The sequence below is a fragment of the Protopterus annectens genome, chromosome 10.part0 (genome assembly GCF_019279795.1).
Source record: "Protopterus annectens isolate FY-2018-M chromosome 10.part0, PAN1.0, whole genome shotgun sequence".
NCBI lineage: Eukaryota > Metazoa > Chordata > Ceratodontiformes > Protopteridae > Protopterus > Protopterus annectens.
In genome coordinates, this window is record NC_056744.1 from 435273388 (window position 1) to 435298405 (window position 25018).

The window sequence follows — 25018 nt, forward strand, 5'->3', positions numbered from 1 at the left end:
ATATAAGCCATTTTCTCACCTTGCACATTGATATAGACAAGATAAAAATCAGAAACATAACTTCGTATCATATTAAACATGATTATAGCTTAAGGTACATTAATCAGCATAGCATAAGAAATGGTCTCTAATCCATGTCCTACAGTCTCTTTTCCTCTCATTTATTCTTTATTAAAAGCATAGACTTTATTCAGATTTAGGCAGCTCCAAAAGGTAACAGGCAAGATAGATAACTTGCGGAAAATAGAAAAAAGCATAGTGTGTAAGCAGAATGTGCATTTAGAAGGGCACTCACATTAGCAAATAGAAAGTAAGAAATTGAAAAGGATCCCCTAAAGGTGAAACAATTGCACATGTATTTATTTTTTTTTTGTTTGTTTATATTATTTATCCTTTATATATGTGGTTAGTCCCGCCATGTTAGCAACCTGTTTTCAGGTGATATTTATACTGACTAGGGGAATCCATACTCTCTGGCACTGGAGGGATAAGATTAACTGAGATGCCCCTAGATTTGCAAAATATTAATACTGCAAGGGTGACGTTGCCATTTCAGCATGCATCTTTAAAGGAACAAGGCTGAGCATCTCTGCTTCCTTGCAAACAATAGCCTTGGAGAAGCACATAAAGCTCCGTTTGATGCTTTAGAAATTAAAGCACTTGCAAGGAAAAATAATTTGGTTCTCCAACAAGGATAGCATGATTGAACATTAATGTCAGAAATACCAGTGTACTTTTTTCAGATATCAGAAACAGACATTTGAAAAAGTGAAACAGAAGTAATGTATCCATTGATTTAAGGGGCTACAGAAATGTGATCCATTACCAAGCCATAATCAAGCCCTATTTTTAATTTCAGCCAAAATACAATTTACATACAGTGACTCAGTCCAGACCAAAATAAATGAACCAGTAAAACAGAAAGCTACTATAAAGACAAAATGAAATCCTATGCAAATGCCAATACAGATATTAAGATAAAAAAATGTTGAAGTTTGGTAGTCCACGTTATTGAAACAAGGGGCCAGAACAAGCATTCATTTTTTTCCCATCTGTAACCTTAAAAAGATAAACAGATCAAGACTGTTGTGATCACCATTATACATATTATCATACATTTACAAGGTTATTTGAAACCCTTTTACAGTAACAATGGCAGCTTAGCTTGACACTTGATATGAGCTTGTTTTTAAATCAGATGATGTCCCTATTATGCTATTGAAAAGCAGAATGTAAACAGATTCTCCAACAGAGTGACCAGGAGAGTAAAGTATCTCAAATGTTGTACATGTAAGATTACATTATTTATTTTTCTTCCAAGCATGCTTCCCACACACTGAATAATAACAGAGGCAGACCATTGTTGATACCTTTGTACATAGTGATTTTAATAATTCATGGTCTAAGTCGGAATATTTCAATTGGTAAGGCCAGCCTCACTTCAGGAGGCCTTGGCCTATTCCAAGGAGAGTGTTCAAGCAAATCTGAAAATGTTATATACCAAAACGCTGTCTAATAAAAGTCTGATGGAACTAACACTGATTCACAAAACATCCATCACATTCCGTCAGAATCACTTAACTGCTGTCTAGAGTCAAGATTAGGAAATAATTGAAACTATACTTTTTGCAGAATGGCAAGCTGCCCCTAACATGATGAGGCAGCACCCCCTACTACTTATATATACCAATTCCAAGATCACAGAAATTCCTAAGAAAGTGCCTTCTTAGTCTTCCTAGCACAAACCTCAGGCGCACATATTAATGATTGATATTTGAAAGCTGATGAGTAGTGCAGCAACATTAAGCCTGCACGTGTACTTAAAATATAATCTGTGTATACAACCTACTCATTTTATGAGTAATCAGGTTAACTACAGAAGGAGAAAAGTCAAGCAATGTGTGTGGCTGATTTTAATTAATTAGGTACTGAGCCAAACTGAGCGGGGGGGGGGGGGGTCAGTCTGCTTCTGTATCTCAGGAAGGTTCAAGAACCTTTCTGTGGTTTGGAGGATGTTGACTCTAGCTCTTACAAACAATAGTCTAATCATTTATTCCTTTACAGTCTCAATATTGCCCAAGATTTTAAATATCCTACAAATAAATTTAGCAATGCTCAAGCTTCAAAAATATTTTTACTGTTACTGTTAACCTACAAGCCTAATAGGACAATGTAGTTGGGAAAAAAGGCATGTTCCACTGTATTATTTATTAAAAAAAGGGAGTACAGGATAGACAGTAGTCAAAGTTCTCCTCCATAGAATCACTTGTCATATTGGAAGCATTCTAAGGTGGATAAATTTGTTATCTTATCTCAGCCTATCCGACCATAGTTTGTTGCTTCTGTCCATTCATTCCCACCACCAACTTGCCAAAGACATGAAAGTGGGAGTAAATTACTGCAGAGTGCTGTCAGCCATAGCAGGTATGGATATTTCTGTTTTAAACCTAGAGTCCTTCCTGTAGTGGCTAAAACATGAACTCATGCTGTGGTAGGGCCTGGTATGCCCTCTGTTTAACAAGTATACTATCGTACTTATACACTGAGGGCTGCCACTCATGTTTGCAGTCTTGCAGAGACAGGCACATGGCCCTAGAACATCAGCTACTTGCTATCACTTCTAAACACCAACTATGGGTCAGCTGTACAGCAGTCTGGACCACTTCTTTTCCCCAAGATAGGTGACCTGACGTTGGCTGCTAACTCCCATTCCATTGCCTCTGCCAATGCCTGAATCCCTAGTCCCCATCACATGGATAAACCCCATCCTTCTCAATTTTCCCTGATTTTACACAGCATTTTTTTTTGCCTCTTATACCTACCCTGTACCTTGTAACTCATAGACCATTACAGTTACTCAATAATACCAGGCATTATAATTGCTTGCTTGCTATTTTTCACCAAATACATATTGATGCTAGACCTGCTCTCTAATAAGTCCTCAGTTAGCATAGAGAACTAAAGAGATGAGCTGTTAATGAGTTGCTTCGCCTGCTAAAGGTTGTTGTTGTGTCTTTCGGCTTTTCCCGGTTAGGGGTCGCCACATCGGCACTCCGGTCCGCTAATGATTGGCAGTTGATTTTTACGTGCCGAGTTGTCAGGCCTAATGCACAACCTTCAACGAAGGTATGCCCATTCACGCATGTCTCCACACAGAAGACGCTCTAGCTGAGAGTCGAACCGGTCATAGTCTTACTGTGAGGCGACAAAGGTGTAAGGTTCAAATCCTTTACCTTTTCAAATCGTTTAGGATAATGTTAAAGCATTTCTGCTGTCTAGAGTTTGCTGAATCCATTGTTCTATTAAACTTTTAAGCAGATCAGGGTAATGTTAACATGTCACTTGAGTCTAGTGTTTCACCAGTATGTCTTACATTTTTCATATTGCAAAATATCTTGTTATGTTAACTTTTTTAGTGACTTTGAGTAATATTTAAAATTCCTTGATGTCTAGTGTCACCTTCCATAGTACTTTGTGTGGCCAAATCTCTAGTTGTTGTATTCACATATGCAGCCCCACACATATACATATGCACACACCCCACCATCAAATCTACCTGTCCACTAAATTTCCTGGCCCTTATGTCTAACACAATCTCACACATTAAAAGTGAGGTACGAATGTGAACTTTTGGCTGAGTTAATTAACTTGGCTGGCTATGCTAATTTATGAATCACTCAGCTGCATGAAAGCCTTGCCACAGACATTTTCAGGGGAAAGTAAGTGGCTAATTAGCATAAGCCCCTCTCTGAGAGTACCTCATTAGCATGTAACTTGGCCAAGGACACCATCCATCATGGTGATTCGAACAACCATGTGGAATCATTGCAGAAGACCTGTATTTGAATCACAAAGGGCTATCACTAACAGAAAAATGGATAAGCTAGGGCTCATCTCTAGCAGTAGCTCTTTCTGAATCCCTAGGAATGCTTCTAAACATGAAAACAAAAATTTTAAAACTTACATAAAGCTTTCAGCTACACATTTTCTTTAATAGCATGCAAATAACTTCCTCATAGTTTAAATTTACTGTATGTTATATTTCCTATTAAAAGACATTTCATAGGTAGGCACAAGGGTATATCCAGGAATACTCTTTGTACTCTGCTGAGTACATTTTTTTTCTTTTTTTATGAGCATCATATCAACATGGCTTTTTTGGGTTCCTATTAGAACGCCAAACACTTGAAATGTCGAATGTCATATGGTCTACACCATATGATCGACATTTCAAGAGTTCGAAGGTTGAACGTAATGGTGCCGTATGGTGCAGAATGGGAGAACTTCCCTTTTTTGGACTGAAGTGCAGTCTCAGAGTTGGTATATTTAAGTAGGGGGTGTGGAGGGTGCAAGGTGCTTGCCCCTCTGCTCGCACCATTAAGGTAAGTTTTTCTTTCCTTTTTTTTTTTTATTGTATATTTGATCTTTCAAACTTCAACCATATGTTGTTAAACATATGGGATTCGAAGTTTTGAAAGTTCGAATATATAATACAGACCCGGCTTTTTTCAGGTCATATTAGATCAGCAACTGTCTAAATGAGTGCCTTTAACAACAGATGCATTATTGCTAATCTAAAAACAGTATTTTTAATGTTTTAGGGGGAACAGCCAAATATGTTTCTTACATATATTAAGTGCTTGGGGGGGGGCAATATTTTGAGAGATTGTCCATTTTTAAGTGATAGTTGTCCAAGGTGGGGGGGGGGGGGGTAGCACCACGAGTTTGTGAGTGCAAAATGGAATTTGTTTGGCACAGCACTGGGTGAGCCTAAACAATATTTGCTTTGTTTGAAGTTGTACTAAGTTTTCTTCTGTGGTTTGTATTGTTCTGTAATTTATATTTTTCTACAACTGGAACTCTCCAAAAGAGAATAGCCCAATTTTTTTCTTGTTTAAATAAATAAATAAAAATATACATACAAATGCCTATAGATCTGTTATATCATTTTCTTCTTCTCTTCAATATGTAAAACTGTTGCATATAGTACAGGATGATACATAAATAACATACTTAGTATCACAATCAGCACACTACACATTTATTTTCTGTATAATAGGATGAACAAGTTCACCTTATCCTTAGAACTATAAAGACAAGTAGAGTATCATTCACTTCTGAGAGTTTTCATGTTTTCTTATAATTAGCCTTAGCATACTAAGTACTTCTTTCTATCAGACTTTTCAAATTATGCCCCTCCTGTACTTAAAACTCAGTCTCATGCCAGCTTCCTGACCAGCTTCAGCACTTCTCATCAAAAAATAGTTTTCTGTTATATTCCTACTTCCTAATGGCAATCAGATCACTCACAGCACTGTCTAAAGCACATAGCCTGCATCTTTCCTTCTTTCTTTGTTGTTTTCATAGGTTCATAGGTAAGTACTAGGCTATCTGCCCATGGGCATTTATAAGCCTAGCCACAGAGTGATGGCTTTCACCTCCCCATTAGATTAGTAAACTGGGCCTCTGTCAACAGGGCTCCTGAAGTGATCCCAGGGTAGAACTTACGATTACCCATCAACTCATCAAGATTTCTCTTGAAGAGAGTCAGAGAGGAGCTCTGTCGAATATGGATTGAGATTCTATTCCAGAGTGAGGGGAGTCGCTGGGACAGGAATCTATCCCTCCAGCATGTCCTGTTTATTGTTGTACATAGGTTCAAGTCATTAGAACAAGTGGTTCTTAGGGATCTCGTTTTTTTGAGGTGAAGCATGTCCATTAGTTCAGGGTTTGACATGGCCCTACAGGTCAGGCACAGGTCACCTCTGAGCAGACGGTAAGCGACTGAGAAGAGCTGGAGCTTTTTTAGTCGTGCTTCATAGGGTAATTGTTTAAGGCCCTTAATCCTCTTAGTGAGGTACTTCTGTGGTCTTTCTAGTTGTTGCAGGTGTCTAGTGAGGTACATCCCAAATGGGGCATTGTACTCTATTATGGGCCTAATGAGTGAGGAGTAAAGGGGCACAATCACCTCCTTGGATCTGGATGAGAAACCCTTTGTGATCAGGTGTGCCACATAGAAGGATTTCCTGACCGTTTTGGCTATGTGGTTATCAAAGGAGAGCATGCTATCTACTTGGGTACCCAGGTCCCTAATTACTTCTTCTGTACTTAGTGGATTCCCATCTATATGGTAGTTTGTAGGTACTTTGCTTTCCCCAAATGGGATTACTATGCATTTTTTGGCATTTAGCTTGAGGCCGTGACTTTTCTTCACTGTTCCTCAAACACACCTGCTCTAGCCTGGCTCCATGGTGCAGAGGGTTGGAGCCCTGACTTTGACCCAGGTGACCTGGGAGCCAGACAAGGAGGGAGGGGAGTGATGTGGCTTAGCCCACTCCACTGTCCTGAGAGGAGGGTACCATTGGAGAACACACAAAGATGATATAGTTTCTCCTGCACTTTGTAATTGGTTGGTGGGGCTGCTTGCTAGGTCTATTCCTTGTGGAAAGGATGGAGCCTCTGGTGCAAACAGCAGCCATTGCAAGCATCATCCCCTTACATAGCTGAGCATGGATGAGTTATCTTATACATTCCTTTATGTGGTTTGCATTGCATTTCAAGGTACATGTTGATTCTGTTTTCCCTCCAATGGAGCTCTGGAAGTTTGAACTGTAACTTTCAATGGACAGACCATAAACTTTTTGATAGAATCAAATTATGTCCTCACGTTTCAAACAAATGCACATATCTCTGGAACTACAGAGGTCACTAAAAATACAAATGTCAAACTCTTCAGCACAAACTATTTTTTTTTTCAAAAAAATATTATTTTCCATAAACAGATAGCAAATATTCAATTATTATAATAAAATAGCAATAATATAATAATAACAAGGTGATGAAGCTATAAACCAAGAAAACAGTTTTGAACTATTTACAGCATGAAATATTTTTATAGTGGTAGTATTCTTAGGTTCTAGGTCTTAAACTGGATTTTATAGTCACAATAAATGTAATAACTATTAAGTTTGTAATATTTTGTAAACAACTTACAATATCTCAGCAGCCACTCAGGTTGCACACATGCTGTTAGTAGCACTTTGTTCATCCAGCTGAGGGCTTTCAAATGAGGTGAAGAAGTTCTGTCTGTGCTTCTTGGTTGTCATGATATTTAGAAAAGCATGACATTTATGACAATATAAATGAACATTATATGAACAACAATTCATATCTCTTTTCCTTCACTAGACAGAGGTCAAATATCAACACAGTTGTGTTTACCATTGTGTAAGCTTTAAGATGAAATATTTTAATACTTTGTATGTAGCATGGTTTTGAAATTATTAATGCCAATATAAACAAGCACTATTTGACTCCTGGAAACGTCACTGGGATGTAACCTACAGGCATCACCTGGCTGTAATGAGATAAATCCTTCTGGAAGCCACACTCTTCATCATAGTGTTCTTCAGGGCTCCGTAGCTGGACTCTTGTTCACAGTGTACATACTAAGACTGCGAGAAGTCATTTGAGGTAAGGGTGTGACGTCTCATTCCTGTTCCAAAGACAAATTATACTTCTCCTTCCCTCAGCGATGAGGGCCCTCCTCGGTAACACCTTACTGAAACATGACTGCTGTCTCTGATATGATGGAAAGTAGTACTATCATGTAAGACTATAGCAGTGACTATTTATGCCTCTGTCTCCTTCACTGGCTCCATATCTTAATACATTTGTCATTTGTGAGGTACTAAATTGGTATGTGTCTTGTAGTCAGAATTTCAACATTTTACCCAAGGAGTACTTTGTGTCTCAGTTACAAATGTGACCAAATCCTGTGTGCTTCACCTAAGAAATGTAAGTCAGATAACACATACCATGCCATCAGTATATTTCTGTGAAAGAAACTTGGTGTAAGTGACAGTATATTTTGTGTCACCTTAGCTTCTATGATTCATAGTCAGCCTGATTTGTTGATTTATAAACCATGCTTCTTGTTATATTAAGATTGTTAGTGTCCATTTTCAAGGGCATCTGAGGTCAATCAAGTTAAGTGACTTGCTCAGAATCAGACCAGGAGCAAACAGAGGGTAAGGGAATCAAACCCTGCATTACTAGCATGGATTAGTTCATTGGGTTCACAGCTGATTAAGATTAATTGATGTTATATTATAAGATGGAGTCAGGCATAATAACATAATTTTTTTTTTGTCCTTACAGGATACAGAAGCTCAGGGTCTTCCTCTCCTTATGATATGATTAGACTCAGAAAGAAAAACAAAAAATTTTAATATGGTCCACTGGAACTTTTTGTTTGATGTGCTGCTGGTGTTCAGATACCCAAAGAGGATTGTTTAATCCTTCATTTGAATTTATAATGGTGCCTCAGCTACCTTAAAGCAGAGCTGTAAGTAGTAATTGTTTGAGGATGACCTTTGTTTTGTTCCTCAACTTTAAATTAAGGCGGTATCAGTTTGTACACCTGCAGAAGGTAACAGATGAGTTGTCTTGAGAATAATATCAGGCCTAGTTTAGTTTTTCATGGGAACAGTTTTTGATCAACTTGCACCTGATAGGACATTTATGTAAGACTAAGTGTTTTGCTGTCCAGCCCATAACTGACCCTAGAGTAGTAATATTCAGTGTTTGGCAAGAGTAGGGCAGGGTAAACTGGAACATCTACTTGGCAGATCTTGTTTAGGTCTTGTGCCCTTTTGAGTAGAGGAGAAAAGACATATGAGATGGAATTATCTAGTAGCATTAAACAAACTAATTTGGTTATCAGCACTAATTTAACCGGAGAGGAAGATGCGCATGCTCTTCTGAGGTATGCAGCAACTAAGTTACAAACATTCTGAATTTTTGCTATGGAATGCCTTCATAAATTATTTTATACTCCGGAAAGATTAAATAAAATTTTCTGTGAAGTCTCTCCATTATGTTGGGATGTGTGGGGCAAACAGTTCATGACAGTTGCATGTTTTTTTTTGTTTGTTTTTTTTTTTTTTGCGGTGCCCTAAACTAGTTAAGATTACAGCTGGTATATAGGGACTTTTAAAAATATTGTGTTTGGGTATAGTTGAGTTATATTCACAGATTTTGCAAAGTAGGAATTTGGCAGAATAGAGGTAGCCTTGATGGTTCTGATGCTGGTAGCAAAGTTATTACTAGGTGACAGAGGTCCACCATCCCCCTTCAGTAGAAGATATAAAGTTAATAATGAATAAGGTTTAACAAAAAATTAGATGTGTATGCATAACAAAGATGGGCAGAACAGTTTGGCAAGCAAATGGTTAGCCTGATTCTCGGCCCAGTATTACCTGCTTATTAGAAAGTACCTTTTCTTGGGAATTGACAAATTTCAGATGTACCACCAAAAAGCAGTCACAAACTGATGAATAAACTTCAGAAGTAGGCAGATGTTTTGCGGCAAAGTGCCATGTAATGGTGCATCAGGTACTGGGGATTATTTATGATTGTTCGGTGCTCTCTCACCATGACCTCGCTTAGTTTAAGCTTCTGTCTGCCACTTTGAAGTTGATTGTTTTTGTGTTTCAGCTCATTTTGCATTTGTACTACTGGAATTTATGTGTCACTTTCTGGTACATTTGTAGGACCTATGTTATCTGTAAATGTTTCTGAATAAAAAAGCAGAAAAGCTTATAACTTGGCCACCAACTGCTTCAATAATGCAAACTGTTACTAGAAAACTTTGCCTTTTTTAACTTTAACTTAAAATACAGCAGTGAAGAAAAAGCAGCATAAAGTCTGCACAGTTCATTTTCAGCAGAGACCTGGAGCAAGACAATAAACAGTTCAATTTACAGATTATTCTATCTTTCTGAGCTTTGTAATGCTGGACTATATCTGCATCTCTTAGTGAACGGTTTGCTGTACTGAATATTCAGCATCTAGGTAAACTACCTACAGAAGTACAGCAGTGTTGAGCATCCTACAGTCGTCAGAACTCCTTTTGTTGTAATGGTGGCACTTTAACAAAGAAGCGCTATCCTGGCTGTGTTTATGATTCATGTCTGTGAAACAATGTTAGAAGATATGCAAAGTGATATATCTACTAGGAAAATGCAAATGATTTTTTTTTTCTAACAGAAAACATTATACTAGAAACTGTGGCAACAGCAAATAATATGAAACACAATTTGTTATCAAATAAAGAGCACTTGGCCACATACACTTCTCATTTTACTACCTACGGGGTGAGCAAGGAAAATTCATTAAGCAATAACCTTCTTCTTTATAAAAAAATATATATATATATATATATATATATATATATATATATATATATATACACCCACTTTCAACCTCCACCCCATGTCCACCAGGGTAATTTCTAAGCTCCTCAAAAAACTAAAACCAACCACACTAGCAGCTGATAAACTTCCAGCAGACTTCTTTCAGATATCAGCTGATGCCATAGCCTACCTAGTCTCTATTCTCATAAAAAAATCACTACTGGAAAACAAAGTACCCACCTCCTGGAAAACCTCACACATCATTCCACTACACAAAGGGGGGAAACTCCTTAGAGCTGACCAATTATCGTCCAATTGCAATCCTATCACCTTTGTCCAAAATATTAGAAAAAGTGTTTCACCCTCAAGTAATGCAACACCTCAAAGATAACAACCTTCTATCTGCTTCACAACATGGCTTTAGACCATCTCACAGCACCACCACAGCCCTCCTATCATTCACGGATATAGTTAACCACCACAGAAACAATGGTCTGTTTGTATATTCCATATTCTTAGACTTATCAAAAGCCTTTGATATGGTTAACCATAGCATTCTTCTCAATTCTCTATCTAACATAAACATAAGCCCCTCCTCTATTGCTTGGTTTAACAGCTACCTATCTGGCTGTCAACAAACGGTTCTCTGGAAAGACCAACTATCCTCCCTATTGCCAGTTACCATAGAAGTCCCTCAAGGGTCTATTCTCAGTCCCTTACTGTTCTCCTTATATACTAACCACATCACTTTATCTTCACCTTCTGTGTCAGTAGTACAATATGCAGATGACACCACCCTTATTTGCACCTCCTCCACACTACATGAACTTCAGTCCTTAACCCAGACCTACTTCACCCTTGCAGAAACATGTTTCACCAATATCAAACTTCTTCTCAATCCCCCCCCAAAAAAACAAACTTATTATATTTGGCCCAGAAAAATCATCACCCCTAAGTGATAGCTTCTCCATCAAATCCAAAGACAACACTCAAATCGGCCCTACCATAGACACAAAACTGCTAGGTGTTGAAATTGACAACAGTCTTAAATTCGACATCCACATTGCTCAAACCAGCAAGAAGGTTAACAAAAAACTTGGACTCCTTTATAGGAATAAAAACTTTATGACTAATAACACCAAAGCAACCATTGCAAGGACCCATCTCCTATCCATCCTCATACACCTATCCCATTTTAACTAATCTCCAGCAAATTGACCTAAATAGAATGGAATCTTGTTACAACAAAATCGCTAAATTTGCTACCGAATCCCATTAGGTCCCATCACTGTCTGTCATTTAAGCAAATCAACTGGTTGGGGCTACCTCATATGCTATTACTCAACCAACTATCTCACAAACTCTACTACTTTCCCAACCTAATCCCTGCACTACAATAACTCATACAACCACACATCCCCATTAGAACTCTTAGATCCAGCAACCAAAATCTCATAAAAATAATCAAGCATAGAAATGATGCTGGCAAATCCCTTTTTGCCAGCACCATTGCCAAAAAATGGAACACCCTACCAAGCCATACAGTCTCTAATACCTCCACTACTCAATTTAAAAAAACTCCTGAAAAAACATTTTCAGAATAATTGGCTATGCTATTCACCAGGCTAACCCTTAAAAAGGTAACTCCTCTGTACCCCAACTACTCTCAGACTGTCTGTTTCATGAATACGAAATACTGCCTCTTTCTAGGTCTTTTGAGTAGATGTCTTTTGATACTCTATATCTCAATGTTTGGCTTTTGTATGAACTGTTAATTTAATGTATTCCATACTCTATGCATCATCTCCTTGTGTGTATGCAATGAAAGCTCTCATAACATAAAACAAATGTTCCACATAATTTCCTGTTATTCTATGTATGTGTTGTTTGGAGCTTATCTCCCCAGGTCTCTGCTGAAAATGGACCTGTGTCCAGTCAGACTTTCCCAGTTAACAAATGTAAAATAAATAAAAAAAAATGTACACATTGTTGACTGGGATAGTCCCACTATGTCAGTAACCGTTTTTCAGGGGAGACCTGAGGTAATATTCATAAAGACTTGGGGAAATTTGGCCCGGACACTTGAGAATTTCTCCTGTACTTTCCAGTTAGTGCCATGGGAACTTTTATATCCACCTGAGTTATCACTTAGGCAGATGGGACCTCATTTAAAATCTCATCCAAAAGATAAAATTAAGGAGAATTGGTTGACATCCAACCCAAAATGCCTGAGCTTCAATAATGAATTTCATGAAACAATGTCTTCAAGAAGGTCACCCCACACATCTAAAGCATTTGTGAAAAAAAAATTCACATCATAGTTAAACCAATATTACTCTGTCACAGACTTTTAAAGGAACTAATAATGCGTGTGTGTGTGTTTTGTGACAGAGAAATGTCTGCAAAAGGTAAAGTTCTCAAATTACTGCGAGACATCAAAGTCAAAATTTCAAAGGACCAAAAGGTTCCATTTTTGACAAATCAGCCTGCTTTTAACTTTGAGACTGTCAGGTTACCAGAACCGTTCCACATGCATACTTAACTGAGGGAGGTCTTGCAGATTGTTCATCGATTGGGGGCTCAACAGATAGATATGTTTAACTCCACTCTGAACAGGCAGCTTAGCCAATTCTGCTGCAGAGTTCTATGTACATAGGCTTGGAAAATGGAAGCCGCATCAGTCTCTTGGAAAGGAAAATTCCTTTATGCTTTTTCTGTCCCCAGATTCCAAAGGTCCTTCTCAGAATTAAGGACAACCCATAGATGCTGTTGGTGACCTTTATTTGGCCTGGGCAGCGTTGGGTTGCTCTTCATTTAGCCAAGGCCAGTCACTACATCCTATGGGTAACTTGGACTTGCACACAACAGAAAGGATTTCTCATTAATCCAAACTTACAGACCTTAAATCTAACCATTTGGATGATAGAAATGTCATATTTAGGTACCTGTTTTCTGGGGATGAGCTTTGAATGTTGACAGGCGAGAAAGCTTGCAAAAAAGTCTTTTTTCCAAATGGAACAAGTTTTGTATCTGTCAAACACTGGTGGCATGACAACAGCCTACTATTCTTCCACGTCTGAGCTGCTTAATTCCGGACTGACATATTAAAGCAGGTTTTGTCAGCCATTTTACATGTTCACTTAAGAGCTACCTTTTTCTGCATGTTTTTGGCAAATTTTCAAAAGATGTCCTTTACATCAGGCCAACAAGAAAATGTATCCCTCTTCTTCCTTGGGACCTTTGTCTTAAATTTAATTTTCTTTTGAAATGGCCTCCATCTCTCAAATACTGCATGCAGAAAAAAAGGTTTTCTGGTGGCTCTTACATTGTTAAAGTTACAAGCTCTTATGGCTTTTCTGATTTCCTGAAAATATTGTACCATTATGTTAACGTGCCTGCTTTCTTTCACAGTCCTTACAATAAATGGGGAGAGAATTCTGCTTTTGCTAGACAGAGATAATTTTCTATTTAATTTTGTCTAAATAGAAACCGTTTATCAAAATCTGATAAAACATGAGCAGTTAATCAGACTAAACAGCTGTATAGCCCTTTTTCTAAACATAATACATTTCCAGATCAATTTAAGGTCAGATAAAATACCAGGTTTGAATGATGTCATTAATATTAAATGCTTTTTAAAGAAATGTAGGGTATATGTCAAAAATTGTATGTTTTATTTTTTAATGTGTGGTTACATATTTACATGAGTATTCTTAATTGTATAATTAGTTAAATTGAATGATTTGCATTTCTATTATGCTTTGAGTATTTATAGCCAGTTGTGTGCAAGTTTTATACAGTTCTGATGAAGTCTTGCTGACAAAAGTGTTGATTAAAGAAGGTTTACAGTCATTTGTACTTGGTAAGCTGCAGTGGTGCAGCGGTAGCGTTGTTGCCTCACAGCAAGAGGTTCTCCCGTTCGATTCTTGGCAGGAGCGCCTTCTGTGTGGAGTCTGCATGTCCTCCCCGCGGTCGAGTGGTGTTTGAAAGACATGCAAAGAATGGGCATGCCTTTGTTGAAGGTTGGGCATTGAGCTGGCACCTTGGCACCTGTAAAAAATCTACTGCCAATCATTAGCGGACCGGAGTTCCACTGTTGTGACCCCTAACCGGGAAAAGAAGAACGAACAAACTCTGCATATCTTGCCCTGTAGTTCTTGTATATCTCTTCTTCTTCTGAAATGTTCCCCCTTTTGATTTTATTAATATTTTATTTTAATAATTTTTTAATCAGCTAAGCCAACTAGGATCAAGTGTTTCCTTTCAGTGGTAACCTGGGAACATTATGTGGTTAAGCGACTTGATCAGAGTCGTGTAGTCTGATAGTGGAAAATGAGAATCAAACTCACAACTATAGTATGTGGCTCATTAGCATTCAAAAGCCTTATCTTTTTCTTAACCCTAAACCCTAAACTGCCAGACAAATATTGTAACTATATTCCCTATCTTCATATGGTTTCAAGTATAGAATCTACACTGTTTTGCTGCCTTTCTTTGTACAACCTCTATTCTGTCAGTTGCAGTCTTTCATGAGTGGTCTCAGCAAGTGTCTGCTTAGAGGAAGGAGATCAGCACATTTTTCTTGTAATGTCTCAGTCTTTCCTTCCTAGAATTCCTGTCCTACAAAGCAATGCCATTAGTGACATTTCAGACTGACTGCACATCTTTGGAGCATATGATATACATCAAGAATTGTGATATTTGGGCATACCGCCTACCATTTTCTAGACAGTACACAAACAATGTTTAATATGAACATCTAGAGCTCAAGGAAACTCCCTTAAGAATGCCCATATTTTACTGCATATAATCCCACAGTACTACATCTAGGTGTAGAAGGGTAATCTGTTATTTTTGGAGCTTTATATTTCACCATTTTAACACAGTACATACAAAGTACTCACAAATGCCAATGGAACAAAAATTAAAAATTCTGTTTTTTGAGATATAGGGAAATAACCACATTATAACCTACACTTAAGTGATACTTTAAGCAGTTGGCATGATCATGAATGCAATGAACTATAAAACTATCACACTCTGCAGACCTGGTCTTGATTACCACAGCCTTCGCTCGCATACTGCAGATGAATGAGGAATTTAACAAGAAAAGGTTTCTGTGTCTCCACAGATTTGGTTCTACCTAGTGAAGTTTTATCTGGTCATTAAAGGCCAAATGAGGAAAAATGAAGACCATGAATAAATATTAGTGAATTAGAATCTATAAGTCCTCCAAATCCTGCACTCCTTATAGTGGTAAGGGAGAGTTTTGGTGCTCTTAGGGTACACTCTGAGGTCTTTTATGTCTTAAGGTATGTCACTGTGTCCTATAAATATAAATATATATATATATACATACATATTTATATACGCTTCCCTGCATTTTGTTGAACTTACTTTTGGTTGACAAGTGCTGTGAGTGGTGTATACTGCCGAACATAGGGATAGCTGAACATCCAAAATGGTGATATTATGCTTCGCTCAGACAGGTGAGTGGGGTTTGGAGGTGGTGTAAGTGTTTATGTGTGTGTTTGACTGTTAAGGTTAGGGTTGGGGATAGGTGAGAAGATTGGTTTTGTATGTTTGTATGTGTGAGTGTGTGTATTTTAAGGTTAGGTAAGGGAATATATATAATGTTGGTAGTGTGTGTTTTGTGCTTGTCTGTGTGTCTGAGTCTGTCTTTTGTCACAGCAGTGTTAAAGGAAGTTTTTTTTTTAAAGTAAGATATAGAGTTAGAAATGGGACAAGGGACAGGGTTAGAATTATGGTTGGAACCCTTAACTAAGGTGGTGCTGAGGGAGGGCGAAGCATTTGATATTGTGTGCGTTCAAATTTTTTAATGCTGCCATTTTACATTCAACATTAAGTATGTTCTATCATCCATAATACAATTTTATATATATATATATATATATATATATATATATATATATGTGTGTGTGTGTGTGTGTATGCATATATGCATGAATATATATATCCCTATCAGATGATAGAAATTTAATTTGACTGAATCCCATTTGACTGAGGCCATAAGACTGAAATTTCAAAATAATGAAAAATCACTTGACTGAAACCCATAATACTGAACTCTTGCAATGCTAAATTTCAACATACTGAATTGTAAAGTGGACGATATAAAACCAGAATAGAAAGGGGGGTTACGCCACCCACCCCCCCCAATGTGGGGTGCTGTGCCTCCACACACACCCTAATTATATATACTAACTCCAGGATCGCACTACAGTGGGGAAAAGGTATATGCCTTAAGTGAATACTTTTACCCAAAATGTAAATTTAAAGTACTATGAAATGAGAAATTAAGATGTTAAATGAAACAGCAGATGTTAAAACATCTGTATATCTCAACATTATTTGTTTTCTTCACTGCAAAATAAAATTAACCAAAATATATATGCCATGAAATACAAGTTATAGCATAACAAGGAGCACCAGAGTTACTCTGTAATACTTCAAGAACTGAGCAGGTCATATATGTCAAACTGCACACATCTCAAAGTACAATATCTTGGTTGGCTTTGCATTATGGGTAAGTATCCTCACATATTTTGCATTTGGTGATTTTCCCACAAATGCAGAATCATTATTCTACTTACAAACATTTTCATTTATTTTTTTATTTTTATTGAAGTTTGATGACAGTGGTTGTGGGCTGATCCCAAAGGACCAATATCAGTCACTGTCTGGAAGGTACAGAAAATATAACAAAGCAGGAAGCTTGTTACAGAGAATGTATGAGCAATGCTACAGTTAGCTAAAGTGGGATAGAGCCAAAGCAAAGACAGTAAATACATAAAGTTCTAAGATATAATAACACACATTTTAGACTACCTAGTAGGGTAAATATAAGACACTTTTAAACCTAGCTCTATTAGTATACTTCACTGATATGCAAAATGCAGTGTTCATACAGTGTTTTCAAATAAGCTCATATTTATTTCAAAACAACCTTTTGCTTTTGTTATGTGCAAGAGATATGGAATTATACCATGACCCCCCCAAAACGTGCACGCTGATTGGCCAGCGTGCACATTGTAAATCGAGTTATACTAATGGAAAAAGGTCCGGTCGCCCGGACTTTTTTCCATTAGTATAACTCTACTTTTAAAACACTGTCTCGCTATGTTAAATGGGTTTAACATAGCGAGACAGCTTTAAAATAAGCAACGGAGATCTCCGTTGCTTATTTTAAAGCTGTCTCGCTATGCTAAACCCATTTAACATAGTGAGACAGGTTTTTTAAAAAAAGCAACGGAAAAAGCAAGATCTCCGTTGCTTTTTACTGTTTCGCTATGTTAAATGGGTTTAACATAGCGAGACAGTTTTAAAATAAGCAACGGACATCTCCGTTGCTTATTTTAAAACTGTCTCACTATGTTAAACCCATTTAACATAGCGAAAACAGTAAAAAAAAAGCAACGGAGATCTTGCTTTTTCCGTTGCTTTTGCCCACAGCTCTGATGTACTGCACAGGCGCGCAGTACATCAGAACTGCCGCGGATGCCAGACATCTGCGGAAGGGCAGTAAACAGGCATTATACTATGCCATTATTTAAGAAAAGTAACAGTTTCTTTTCTTAAATAATGTCATGGTATAATAGCAATAACTCACTTCTGGTGTGGTAATGCTGTATTTACCCACGGTTGGCTTTGTTTGGTCCCTCGGGCTTCGCCCTCGGGACCAAACCACGCCAACCGTGGGTAAATCCAGCATTACCCACACCTAGGCGTGGATTATTGCTATAATAGACCACAGTAGTGGCCATTTCTAAAGGGTGGAGATGCCAGCAAAGTTGTAGATTTTCACCCTGTCATATTCACAAGCATCTTCAGGAAATATTTTGAAATAACTCTTCTCAGCCTTTTGTCTCAGTCATTTAAACAATTATTGAATGATAACCCACATGTTTTTTTCAGTGGGCTATTCATATTTAAACAACTTAATATGTTTTTACCTAAATTTAACTGATACCGTACGATTTTGTCTGCTTTGATAGTTAACATTATAAACTTAAAGCTTGACAAAACATTTGATTTGGTGCCACATTTGTCAATTTTACAGACTATAATATTATACAATGTTAATAGATTCAATGTATTATGGGTTACAAACTGTATCTGCAACAGGAAATGTCATGTCAGGATTGCAAACATGATTTCTAGAAAAATTACCACAAATAACGGTATATTACAGGAGTCTGTACTGGGGTTTCTTTTGTTTACTGCATTTATGAATACTTTTCCAGCCAAGGTACATTATTAAATTTGCAGCTGTCACTAAAATTTGATTAGCAGTTACTATCTTGGTAGAACATGAGAAGTTACAAAACCTTAACCTTCTCTCCATTTGATCATCTGAATAAGGTTTATTTTAATATTGGTAAGTGAAATATGTTGCATTTTGAGACTAAAAACAAAAGTTACCCATGTGACCACATGACATCGGCCTCTAAATATTGTCAATTACGGATACAGTAAAGGGAGTCATTTGTAGATTTCTCAGGTTTGAGGCTAATGTCATTAGCATAATCAGAAACTTATGCAGTTTTATTGGATATTGTTTATACTATTACATGAAACTCCCTGTGTCAGTTTTCATTATAATACTATTATTATTATTATTATTTCAATATAATACTATTATAATACTGTTACACAGAGGCAACAAAGAGTTCTGGTTCTACTGTTAAAGACACTAATAAGACCACACATACACTGAATATTGTGCAGCAGCACATATTTATGTTTCTCTTGTTACAAAACTTTTTTTCAAACACGTTTATTGAATTACCACTTGTGGCATAGGCAAATTTACATTCATACAGAAGTAATCAAACTGTATGACAAATCTTGAACAAATTCATTAAAGTGTCACCAGACAATATTAGCTGTGAAAAATGTTGTTTAAAGACTATATTTGACTGAAGATTCATTCTGCAAGTTATAGATTCATTGAAGTGACTTAATTTTAGTTTATAAATGTACCACAAATGATATGCTTCCATCAGACACCAGGGTAATGTTCATGTCGCAACATTCTAACATAGAAATTACAGTAGTTTTGTTGAACTATCTTCCTTCAGTACAAATGTTCCTTCAATACAGACTTAAAAAGACCAACTTTCATTGTAGAACAGCTAAGTTAGGGTTTAGATCCATTGTCCAGTTTCAAGAAGGCAAACAGTTTCAATACCTTTTAGTATTAGTGGGCAAGTGGTTTGGAGACAGGGCACCCAACCCTTTCATGCTGCTTACAGACCCTTTGGTAGTCTTTTCTGAGGGGGTTTAAGTTTTTGCTTCCATTATATTGTAACATTGTCACCCTAGATTAATGTCATGCAACATAAATGGAAAATAACCCAAAGAAAGTTATAATTTTATTGCAATTATTGTCATAATGTACAGTCACTAAGCCTGGGTGTTATTTATAGTACAGTAAGCATTGTCCTAAGATGATTTAGCATTATTTCTAATGTCAGCATCTAGAGCAGATGGTAAGGGTACCTGGAATGGATTGCTGGTAATTCTTGTCACAGAATGTGTATTTATAAATCTCCCATCATCTGAAGACAGTTTCACTTGTATCTGTCCAGCTGGCTGCCTGGAAGCTACTCCTGATTTGGAAGCTCAAGCAAATGTCTGTGATTTCTCCTGCAAAGCTACATATTATCCTCTGTATTGTCTAAGATCTAAGGCCTTGAGGATGGCCATCTACATTTACATTTGAAATTTGTGATCAGAAATTTCATCTAGTGTTGCTCTCAAAAGAGGCAAAACTAGGGTGAGGTGAAGGGGGCAGCTGCCGAAGGGGCAAAGTGTTGGGAGGATGATCAGCAGAAATAAATGCCGGTGTTGCATTTGTAATTAAAACTGAAGTATTTTAGCACTCAGTGTGTGGCATAAACTGTAGCAGCTGCCTATTACAAATGAAGCACCGTTTAAAAAGACAGAAAAACTTCTTTTTTTTTGAAAATTGGATACGGCTTGCTCCTTAAATGAGGAGTGACAGTGAAGATCAGGGCATGGACTTTTATGTTTTTGCTTTTGCTGCTCAGTTCTGAGTTAATTCTAGATGAGGAAGAATGGAGATGGTTTGTCCCTTAGAGAAAGAGTACCAGCTTATGATGAGAGTGATACCATATCAGGGAATGGCACTGGTTACTTAATGTTGAGGGTGATACCATATCAGGGAATGGCACTGGCTGCTTAATGTTGAGGGTGATACCATATCAGGGAATGGCACTGGCTGCTTAATGTTGAGGGTGATACCATATCAGGGAATGGCACTGGCTACTTAATGATGAGGGTGATACCATATCAGGGAATGTCACTGGCTTTTTAATGTTGAGGGTGATACCATATCAGGGAATGGCACTGGCTGCTTAATGTTGAGGGTGATACCATATCAGGGAATGGCAGTGGCTGCTTAATATTGAGGGTGATACCATATCAAGGAATGGCATTGGCTGCTTAATGTTGAAGGTGATACCATATCAGGGAATGGCACTGGTTGCTTACTGATGAGGGTGATACCATATTAGGAATGGCATTGGTTGCTTAATGTTGAGGGTGATACTATATCAGGGAATGGCACTGGCTGCTTAATGTTGAGGGTGATACCATATCAGGGAATGGCACTGGCTGCTTAATGATGAGGGTGAAACCATATCAGGGAATGGCACTGGCTGCATAATGCTGAGGGTGATACCATATCAGGGAATGGCACTGGCTGCTTAGTGTTGAGGGTGATACCATATCAGGGAATGGCACTGGCTGCTTAATGTTGAGGGTGATACCATATCAGGGAATGACACTGGCTGCTTAATGTTGAGGGTGATACCATATCAGGGAATGGCACTGGCTGCTTAATGCTGAGGGTGATACCATATCAGGGAATGGCACTGGCTGCTTAATGTTGAGGGTGATACCATATCAGGGAATGGCATTGGCTGCTTAATGTTGAGGGTGATGCCTTATCAGTGAATGGCACTGGCTGCTTAATGTTGAGGGTGATACCATATCAGGGAATGGCATTGGCTGCTTAATGCTGAGGTTGATGCCATATCAGGGAATGGCACTGGCTGCTTAATGTTGGAGGTGATACCATATCAAGAAATGGCACTGGCTGCTTAATGTTGAGGGTGATACCATATCAGGGAATTGCACTGGCTGCTTAATGATTAGGGTGATACCATATCAGGTAATGGCACTGGCTGCTTAATGTTGAGGGTGATACCATATCAGGGAATTGCACTGGCTGCTTAATGTTGAGGGTGATACCATATCAGGGAATTGCACTGGTTGCTTAATGATTAGGGTGATACCATATCAGGGAATGGCACTGGCTGCTTAATGTTGAGGGAGATACCATATCAGGGAATGTTACTGGCTGCTTAATGTTGAGGGAGATACCATATCAGTGAATGGCACTGGCTGCTTAATGCTGATGGTGATACCATACCAGGGAATGGCACTGGCTGCTTAATGTTGAGGGTGATGCCATATCAGGGAATGGCACTGGCTGCTTAATGTTGAGGGTGATGCCATATCAGGGAATGGTACTGGCTGCTTAATGCTGAGGGTGATACCATATCAGGGAATGGCACTGGCTGCTTAATGTTGAGGGTGATACCATACCAGTGAATGGCACTGGCTGCTTAATGATTAGGGTGATACTGTATCAGGTAATGGCACTGGCTGCTTAATGCTGAGGGTGATACCATATCAGGTAATGGCACTGGCTGCTTAATGCTGAGGGTGATACCATATCAGGGAATGGCACTGGCTGCTTAATGCTGAGGGTGATACCATATCAGGGAATGGCACTGGCTGCTTAGTGCTGAGGGTGATACCATATCAGGGAATGGCACTGGCTGCTTAATGTTGAGGGTGATACCATATCAGTGAATGGCACTGGCTGCTTAATGTTGAGGGTGATACCATATCAGGGAATGGCACTGGCTGCTTAGTGCTGAGGGTGATACCATATCAGGGAATGGCACTGGTTGCTTAATGTTGAGGGTGATACCATATCAGTGAATGGCACTGGCTGCTTAATGTTGAGGGTGACACCATATCAGGGAATGGCACTGGCTGCTTAATGTTGAGGGTGATACCATATCAGGGAATGGCACTGACTGCTTAATGATTAGGGTGATACTATATCAGAGAATGGCACTGGCTGCTTAAAGTTGAGGGTGATACCATATCAGGAAATGTCACTGGCTGCTTAATGTTGTGGGTGATACCATATCAGGGAATGGCACTGGCTGCTTAATGTTGAGGGTGATACCATATCAGGAAATGGCACTGGCTGCTTAATGTTGAGAGAGATACTGTATTAGGGAATGTCATTGGCTGCTTAAAGTTGATGGTGATACCATATCAGGGAATGGCACTGGCTGCTTAATGTTGAGGGTGATACCATATCAGGAAATGGCACTGGCTGCTTAATGTTGAGAGAGATACTGTATTAGGTAATGTCATTGGCTGCTTAAAGTTGATGGTGATACCATATCAGGGAATGGCACTGGCTGCTTAATGTTGAGGGTGATACCATATCAGGGAATGGCAGTGGCTGCTTAATACTGAGGGTGATACCATATCAAGGAATGGCATTGGCTGCTTAATGTTGAGGGTGATACCATATCAGGGAATGGCACTGGTTGCTTACTGATGAGGGTGATACCATATTAGGAATGGCATTGGTTGCTTAATGTTGAGGGTGATACCATATCAGGAAATGGCACTGGCTGCTTAATGTTGAGGGTGATACCATATCAGGGAATGGCACTGGCTGCTTAATGCTGAGGGTGATACCATATCAGGGAATGTCACTGGCTGCTTAATGTTGAGGGTGATACCATATCAGGGAATGGCATTTGCTGCTTAATGTTGAGGGTGATACCATATCAGTGAAAGGCACTGGCTGCTTAATGTTGAGGGTGATGCCATATCAGGGAATGGCACTGGCTGCTTAATGATGAGGGTGATACCATATCAGGGAATGGCACTGGCTGCTTAATGATGAGGGTGATACCATATCAGGGAATGTTACTGGCTGCTTAATGTTGAGGGAGATACCATATCAGGGAATGGCACTGGCTGCTTAATGCTGATGGTGATACCATACCAGGGAATGGCACTGGCTGCTTAATGCTGAGGGTGATACCATATCAGGGAATGGCACTGGCTGCTTAATGTTGAGGGTGATGCCATATCAGGGAATGGTACTGGCTGCTTAATGCTGAGGGTGATACCATATCAGGGAATGGCACTGGCTGCTTAATGCTGAGGGTGATACCATATCAGGGAATGGCACTGGCTGCTTAATGTTGAGGGTGATACCATATCAGTGAATGGCACTGGCTGCTTAATGATTAGGGTGATACTGTATCAGGTAATGGCACTGGCTGCTTAATGCTGAGGGTGATACCATATCAGGTAATGGCACTGGCTGCTTAAAGTTGATGGTGATACCATATCAGGGAATGGCACTGGCTGCTTAATGTTGAGGGTGATACCATATCAGGAAATGACACTGGCTGCTTAATGTTGAGAGAGATACTGTATTAGGTAATGTCATTGGCTGCTTAAAGTTGATGGTGATACCATATCAGGGAATGGCACTGGCAGCTTAATGTTGAGGGTGATACCATATCAGGGAATGGCACTGGTTGCTTAATGCTGAGAGGGATACCATATCAGGGAATGGCACTGGCTGCTTAATGCTGAGGGTGATGCCATATCAGGGAATTGCACTGGCTGCTTAATGCTGAGGGTGATACCATATCAGTGAATGGCACTGGCTACTTAATGTTGAGGGTGATACCATATCAGGGAATGGCACTGGCTGCTTAATGATGAGGGTGATACCATATCAGGGAATGACACTGGCTGCTAATGATTAGGGTGATACCATATCAGGGAATGTCATTGGCTGCTTAATGTTGAGGGTGATACCATATCAGGGAATGGCATTGGCTGCTTAATGTTGAGGGTGATACCATATCAGTGAATGGCACTGGCTGCTTAATGTTGAGGGTGATACCATATCAGGGAATGGCACTGGCTGCTTAATGATGAGGGTGATACCATATCAGGGAATGGCACTGGCTGCTTAATGATGAGGGTGATACCATATCAGGGAATGTTACTGGCTGCTTAATGTTGAGGGTGATACCATATCAGGGAATGTCACTGGCTGCTTAATGTTGAGGGTGATACCATATCAGGGAATGCTACTGACTGCTTAATGATGAGGGTGATACCATATCAGGGAATGGCACTGGCTGCTTAATGTTGAGGGTGATACCATATCAGGGAATGGCACTGGCTGCTTAATGATGAGGGTGATACCATATCAGGGAATGGCACTGGCTGCGTAATGCTGAGGGTGATACCATATCAGGGAATGGCACTGGCTGCTTAGTGTTGAGGGTGATACCATATCAGGGAATGGCACTGGCTGCTTAATGTTGAGGGTGATACCATATCAGGGAATGGCACTGGCTGCTTAATGTTGAGGGTGATACCATATCAGGGAATGGCACTGGCTGCTTAATGCTGAGGGTGATACCATATCAGGGAATGGGACTGGCTTTTTAATGCTGAGGGTGATGCCATATCAGGGAATAGCACTGGCTGCTTAATGTTGAAGGTGATACCATATCAGGGAATGGCACTGGCTGCTTAATGTTGAGGGTGATACCATATCAGGGAATGGCATTGGCTGCTTAATGTTGAGGGTGATGCCTTATCAGTGAATGGCACTGGCTGCTTAATGATAAGGGTGATACCATATC